The 8,159-nt window shown below is 38.8% G+C and overlaps 1 long non-coding RNA gene across 1 annotated transcript; it reads right to left on the bottom strand.

Moving 5' to 3' along the window:
• Positions 1-4,553: 4,553 nt before the first annotated feature.
• Positions 4,554-6,526, bottom strand: LOC139891806 (uncharacterized). Its single transcript, XR_011773846.1, has 2 exons — positions 6,174-6,526; positions 4,554-6,071 (listed from the first exon to the last, which is right to left on the bottom strand). It is a non-coding gene; the product is annotated as an uncharacterized lncRNA (long non-coding RNA).
• Positions 6,527-8,159: the final 1,633 nt, after the last annotated feature.

The following is an 8,159-nucleotide window of genomic DNA, read 5'->3' as shown; positions in this document are numbered from 1 at the left end:
TCGTAAAAAGCATTTCATGATTCGGGAACTTACTGCACACATATAATATGCCGTTTCGTAGGTAATTACGCATACAATACAACTAAACACTTACCAATAACATTGCAAAGCATTTAATGCATCAAATGTTCGTTTTAAAATCTATCAAACCCTAACCAAGAATCACAAAATCGATAATCATGTTAATGTAAGGTTTTCATGTCATCCAACATACCAAAATGAAGCTAATGATGCTAGTAACAATTTTAACACATAAGGTTTAACATCTAACAACATTAAATCACCCAAAACCAAGGATTTGACAAACCCATTTCAAGTGTTCATGCTAGTTACTCAAAATAATGAGATTGTAAGATCCAGTTTTATCAGTGGAGTTGGACGCCATCCAACTTGGTGGGACGCCGTCCAGTTTTGAAGGGCTGGACGCCGTCCAGAAATCTGGACGCTGTCCAGATGGCCTGACGAGCCAGCTTTGGCATTTTGTTATTTAAAAAGGGGTAGTTTGGTAATTTCACTTGGTGGACGACTTTAAGGCCCTAGCTCAGTTTTGGTGAGCCTCATTACTCCTTTTCCATCTACTTTATCATCTTCCATTAAATCCTAGAGAGAGAGGAGGTTCTAGAGTGAGAGAGCTCCATTAAAGGAAGAAAGAGGTTGAATCGGGTCTTAGCGCGAGTTCTAAAGTTGTTCATCTAGTCGCTAGCTACGTGGTGATTGTGTTGGTAAGTTATAAAACCTAATTTCTTTACTTAAATTGTGTTAAGGGTTAGAGTTTGGGTTAGTGTTACACTTAAAACCCATTTGTTAGTGATTTGGGGGTTTTGGGTAAGTTTGGGTCATGAAGACCCAAAAGATGACTAACCTAGGGTTTTGAAAAGTTAAAGGGTGTAAATGAGTCTTAAAGGCTTAGTAAGTCACTAGCAATTTTGTAGTTAATGATAGTGGGTGTCATTGGGTTGTGGGTGACCCAAATGGGAGTGTTGACCTCGAAATGGGTCAAATGGGTCTTGGGCGACCTAGGTTGTTAAATGTGTATGAGAACACACTAAACTTGTGATTATAAAGTGTTTAAGACCATATTTGACTAGTGTTAGGGTTTTGTTTGTGTTGGCCCAAACATTAGGGTTAGGGGTGCAAATGGGTCGGAATTGCATCTTGGGTCAAAATGGCACTAGAATGGGGAGTAAGTTGGTTGACCAACTTGTGTTGTGATTGATTATGTACTAAATGTGATAGGTACGTTACATTGAAGTTGCAAGCTCGGTTATCTTTCGCAAAAGACTCTAAGGTGAGTGGAATAATTATATGCGTAGGTATAAAATGTATCTATTTGTTGTAGCGTGAAATGTGAAGTGTCGAGGTGCTAAGACACCACGTTTCACGTGACGAGTGAAGCATCGAAGTGTTAAGATGCCACTCGAGGTGAAGCATCGAGGTGTTAAGATGCCACCTAGGAGTGAAGTGTCGAGGTGTTAAGACGCCACTCCATAATAAAGGGTGAAGTGTCGAGGTGTTAAGACGCCACCCGAGGGTGAAGTATCGAGGTGTTAAGATGCCACCCGGGGGTTAGTTATACGAGGTGCTAAGTATACTAATGGATGTTGTGAACTCCGATGGCCTTTCGCGGGCGCCATTTCCTTGTACGATTGGTTAACCATGGTTATTGTGTTGAGTTGTAAGCATATTATATGGTTCGAGTTATATACATATATATATGCCTTGTTATGCTAGCTTGTGATATAGGAGGTTGATAGCCTTGTGCTTGAGATGTTAAGCCCTTTTGTGTTGCTAGCATGTATGCGGTATTGTGTAAGTGTGCAAGTAGGTATTTTATATATGTACGTGTATAACTATTGCATTCACTAAGCGTTAGCTTACCCTCTCGTTGTTTACCTTTTTAGGCTCCGGTGTGGACAAAGGCAAAGGTATTCGGTTGGATTAGTGGTCTCCCGCTTATTTTGATAGGGGATGCTTTTGGTTAGCTTTTGGAAGTTCGGCCAAGATTTGGGTAGTTTAACCCCAAACACCATGCTCTAGTGTCGTTTGGAAGTTAAACTTGTATTGGTCGAAACTCGTATTTTTGATCGAAACGCGTAAGACGGGCCGATGTGGGCCCGATGTTGTAAAACTTGTTTTGATGATGGAAACCTCTTATTTTATTACATTGTGATACGTTGTAAAAAGGTTTTCGTTTAAAGGTGTCGGGAAGCGGGATTTCCGCTCACGTGAGTTGGACCCGGGGGACAGCAGCTTCCAGGCAATCTGGACGCCGTCCAGATATGCTGGACGCCGTCCCGGTCTTAAGTACTGGACGCCGTCCAGTTGTGCTACAGCAGAAAAAAAAATTAGTGTGTTTTTGGTGAATTGAAGTCGGGATGTTACAGAGATCGAGCAAATAAATCACATATTCACGTTAGACTCGAGCCATAGACACTAACTAACACACTTTTAAGTTTAAAGGTCTAGTTTATGAAAATTAGAGATTTTGAAAAGCTTACCCCAAGCTATGAAATTGGTACCAAAACGTAGAGGATGAAGAGAGGATTCCAAAAGTACAATTTGTTTTGTTGTTAGCCTCCTAGATCCGAATTAGATGATGAATCTTTGATTGTGTGAGTTGAGAGCAAAAATGGAAGTAAGAAAAGAGAGAAGAGGTTGAATGAATGAGTGGTGGTGGTGGGGTTTGACTAGTTGACCTAGTCAACTTGTTTGGCCCCTTGGCAACTTTGGTCCCTCGAGTTTATAAAAGCTGGTGCGTGATTTAACCGAACGAAATATTTTAAATACGCTAGGGTAACGAGAGATGTTAAAATTAAATAACGTGAATATTAAGAATATTAGTTAACGGAAGATACAAATTTAGATAACGAAAGGTATTATCAAAAAAAAAGACGGGCGTTAAAATAAATTAACAGAAAAAGGCGGGTTATTACATATTATGACATTATCTTGTTGGTGTCTCATAATAAGTGACTAACAAGATATAAGGTCATAACAATAGGACGTTTGGGTATGTAAGGTCTTAATTATCATAGGACCCTTAAATTGTGGTTGCGAAAACATGGACTTATTAGGACATTATCTTGTTGGTGTCTCATAATGAGTGACCAACAAGATAATAAGGTCATAAAAATAGGACGCTTGGGTATTTAAAGTCCTAATTATCATAGGACCCTTAAATTGTGTTTGCGAAAAAATAGACTTATTAGAACATTATCGTGTTGGTGTCTCATAATGAGTGACGAACAAGATAATAAGGTCATAAAAATAGGACGCTTGGATATTTAAGGTCCTAATTATCATGACCCTTAAATTGTGATTGCATAAAAATGGACTTATTAGGACATTATCTTGTTGGTCTCATAATGAGTGACCAACAAGATAATAAGGTCATAAAAATGGGACGCTTGGGTATTTAAGGTCCTAATTATTATAGGACCCTTAAATTGTGATTGCGAAAAAAATGGACTTATTAGGACATTATCGTGTTGTTGACTCATAATCAGTGACCAACAAGATAATAAGGTCATAAAAATAGGACGTCTGGGTATTTAAGGTCCTAATTATTATAGGACTCTTAAATTGTGGTTGCATAAAAATGGACTAATTAGGAAATTATCTTGTTTGTGTCTCATAATGAGTGACCAACAAGATATAAGGTCATAATAATAGGACGTTTGGGTATTTAAGTTCCTAATTATCATAGGACCCTTAAATTGTGGTTGCGAAAAAATGCACTTATGACATTTACTATTTAAGTCGTATTATTTAAGGTACTATTAAATGATAAATAGGTGATGTTACTTGTAAACCTGAGTTGCTACATTAATAGTCGAACTTTATGATCGTGAATATGATATACATTATTTTATTGAAAATACTAGTAGTAATTAACAATTAGAGAGTAACTAGTTTAAGATTCGGCCGCATGTTGCTGCGCTTGCTTCTGGTTTGTTGCGTACACCAAATGGCCATGGTTGCTATAGCCGATTACTACCAATGTAGCATTGCTTCAACGGTACCAGGTGCTAGGGCCTGAGCCTCCGGGAGGTCTCAGGTTCGAATCCCACACAGGGGGTTTACTTCTGGATTCCGCCCGCTCTTCGGAAGGGTTTATGGGCCAGGGGTTCCTCCTGGAAACGCGTGAGTCGAGTCTAACCACTAACAAGCCGTTCTAAAAAAAAAAAACAACTATAGCCGATTACTAATACAGCAGGTTACATGAGATTCGAAAACTACTACACACATGACTACTTAATATCATACACACAACTGTTTGCATAGCTACTGCATAGATAAGTGGCATACATAACTATTGCGATAATTGCATTTATAATTAAAACACACATAACTACAACACATAACTGCAACTCTGCAAGTGATTACTTTCATATAACTGGACACATCTGGTGTTCATGTTCATAATTAAAACACACATAACTATAACACATAACTACAAGTGGTTACTTTCAATAAGTAAATGGCAGGTCAAAGCTAACTAGTAACTTTTTTTCGGATAAGGGGATAATGCCCCAATCCATTAAAACAAAATAAAAAGTACAACTACAACGGATATACCCGAGGGGTTAGATTAGTGACCAGCCAAAACACTTATACAAATAACACCTAGATGGCAAAATAAAACCAAAAGGATATTAGTGTACATCCCAATACCTAGAACTATGACCAATATTACACATACCCATAAGGCAATACCAAAAACAATGGATACTTATACTATTACCCACAAAGTGACATTTAACAATATCCGAGACAAAACAATTGCCATGAGTAATGCCTCTATGATTATTCTTCGAGCATAAGCACTTTGAGTCATCTATGGCCATGTCAAAATTTAGATGGCAAAACCAAAAAATAATAGGCTGAAAATTAATGCCTTTCATGAAGCCAATACCATCAGCATTATACTTCATCAGATTTAAACCACCCTCCACATCTTGCAAGTACCCAAAGGTTGTTGAGACAAGAAGGTAAATACCACTAGCATCAACCCTTATGCAAGCATCAGGATACATCAACCATTTGGCCTGTTGACTTTTAAAAGTCAAATATCCCACAATTAAAACCAAAATCTGACCACTTCCTACTTTAATAACGGAACAGTGGTTCTCGCTAGCACAACACTGCAAAACAAAATGACATTTCTCTTCTTCCCATAGCAAAAGTTAAATAGTAGGCAACGATATTATATTATAGTTATAATGTAAACTTAAAGATTAATAATAATTATACCAGCCTTCTGTGCAATTATCAATGTGCAATTATCAATCTGATGAGTAATCCTTAATGTAGTATAGTTAAATATGTGAAGTAAATGTCTAGATACTTACAAATACAACTACACATTTTTAACTCCACACACATCCATCTAAGGGCTTAGGGTACAAGCACTAATTCAGCAAACCACATTAAATATGTGAATTACAAACTGCATAATATAAAAGAAAACGGCAGCCACCGCCAACGGATAGCAGCCGCCACAGTCCAGCAGTAGCAGCTGTCGGAAATGACAGAAACAGCAGCAGCAACAGGTGCAGTTGTACCTGTGCAGAAACAGAAACAGTAGCAGCGGCCGCCACTGCCAACCGCAACCGACAGCTGCAGTAGCAGCTGGTGGCTGCGGTCACCCAACACAGAAACAGCAGCGGCCATGGCTACTCAACCATGGTCATCCCCAATTTCAGTTTTGAGCAGTTTTTTTTACAAAAATTATAAGTTCATAAACAACCACCAGCATTCCACTCATTAACATTAATTGCAAGACCTCGTATACATGAAACAATTATCGAGATGATATATTGGTAAATTGACCTAAAATTGACCAAATGAATCGCGATAAAACTCAATAAATTAATATAAAAGAGGTAGTAATTCAACTAAAAAACTAAACCCAAAGCCATAACCCAAACTCAAATACTATATTTGTTTCAGTTTTATGTTATCAAATTCAACCTGATATTGAACCGATGAAGTGCACAATCACAATGGAATTCATCCGTGGTAGCTCAAAAGGTAATTAACATCCAGTCAACTCATATAGAATCATACACCTAGAATCAAACAAATAATTAAAACCATAAATCGGCATTTTCAGGTAAGCAGTAAACGAGCTGAATAAAGATGACCTAAATCAGAATATGTAAGTACATAACCTGTAAATATGAAGATTAACCGATAATCTGAATCAAGAATTTCTTTGAAGTAATCCTGTAAATATGAAGATTAACCGATAATCTGAATCAAGAATTTCTTTGAAGTAATTGTAGGGTTTCAATCTCTGTGTAGAAGCTTGGAAATAATGGGGATTACGAAATTGTTGAAGGGCTTGTAAACAAATTTGTGGCGGAGGAGTGTTGATTGAGTCTGAATGTTGATTTTGACCTAAATGGATATGATCGAGTCTAATTGTAAACGACTAAAAAAAAATTGTGGGAAAAGGCAAATTGCCTATGGGTGGGCTACTTAAAATTATTTGGGGCAAATTTGTGGGAAAGGCAAATTGCCTCGTGAAACTTTTCATCAATATTTACATTTATATTTATATATAGATCCATCTATATCTATTTTCGTATTTATATTAAGTTAGGTTCATCTATATCCATTAAAGATGACTACGGATGGCGCACGCGGGTAACAGGCACGGGTTCTATTTATCCGTGACCCGCCCGTCGGGTTCTTTTTTTGTTCGTTGAGACCCGTTACCCGCCCGCGGGTAAAAACACTTCGCCCATGTCCGTGACCCGCGGATACCCATGACCCGCAGGTAAACCCGCGGGTAATAATAATATACAACTTCGTTAAATTTCTTTTAGAAAAGTTACAGGATTTTATTAATTATGAACTATATGTACAAGCTACATGTGTAAAATGACATGAAAATCAAATTTTTTACTTATATGTAATATTATATTTTTAATTATTATTGCATTACAAGTAAAATCATTTTTAAATTTGATAATTGTATGTATAAACTCGTGGGTAATTTAAAAAATTCTCTTGAATTAGCGGATCGGGTTTTACCCGCGATGGGTAGTATGTACCCGCGACTCGCCCACGACCCGTCAGCGGGTATAATTTTATACCCGTACCCGTGCACGCGGGTAGGATTTAACGATTTTACCCACCCATCACGGATTGGGTACTCGCGGGTCACGGGTTTTTTCTCACCCATTGCCATCCCTAAAGATGACAATGAGTGAGAAAAAACCCGTGATCTGCGATGAGCGGGTAAAATTATTAAACTTTACCCGCAGACACGGGTATAGGTAAAAAATTATACCCGTCGCGGGTAAAATTCGATCCGCTAATTCAAAAGACTTTTTCTAATTTAACCCTAGACCCTAAACCCTAGCTCTAAACCCTAAACCCTAAGTCATATACCCTAAACACTGGACCCTAAACCCTAAAAACCCTAGCTAAGCCTTAGACCCTAAACCGTAAGCCCTAGACCCTAAACCCTAGGCCCTAAACCCTAAACCCTAAGCCCTATACCCTACACCCGAAACCCTAGACCCTAAGCCCTCAACCCTAAAACCTATGCCCTAGACCCTAAACCCTAAACCGTAAACTATATACCATAAACACTATACCCTAAACCCTATGGTGGTTCGGAGGTCCGGTCGTGATTTGGTGGTCCTATGGTGGTTCGATTTTCCGGAGGTGGTCTAGCGGTCCCGTGGTGGTTCGTTGGACAACTAGACCACAACCAAAATGCCACCGGGTCTTGGGTTTAGGGTTTAGGGTCTAGGATTTAGAGTATAGGGTCTAAGGTTTAAGGCTTAGCGGTCCCGTGGTGGTTCGTTGGACAACTAGACCACAACCAAACCGCCACCGGGTCTTGGGTTTAGGGTTTAGGGTGTAGGGTCTAGGATTTGGAGTATAGGTTCTTGGGTTTAAGGTTTAGGGTCTGGGATTAGGTATAGGGTTTATGGTCTAGGATTTAGGCTCTAGGCTTTAGTGTCTAGGGTCTAGGGTCTAGGGTTTGGGGTCAATAGTCTAGGTTTTAGGGTTTAAGGTTTACGGTCTAAGGTTTAAGGTTTATGGTCTAGGGTTTAGGGTCTTGGTTTTAGGATTTAGGGTATAGGTTCTAGGGTTTAGGGTTTAGGGTCTAGGGTTTGAGGTCTAGGGTCTAGGGTTTG

This window comes from Rutidosis leptorrhynchoides, chromosome 2, assembly GCF_046630445.1.
Source record: "Rutidosis leptorrhynchoides isolate AG116_Rl617_1_P2 chromosome 2, CSIRO_AGI_Rlap_v1, whole genome shotgun sequence".
Classification (NCBI taxonomy): domain Eukaryota; kingdom Viridiplantae; phylum Streptophyta; class Magnoliopsida; order Asterales; family Asteraceae; genus Rutidosis; species Rutidosis leptorrhynchoides.
This window is presented reverse-complemented; position numbering and strand designations above follow the sequence as displayed.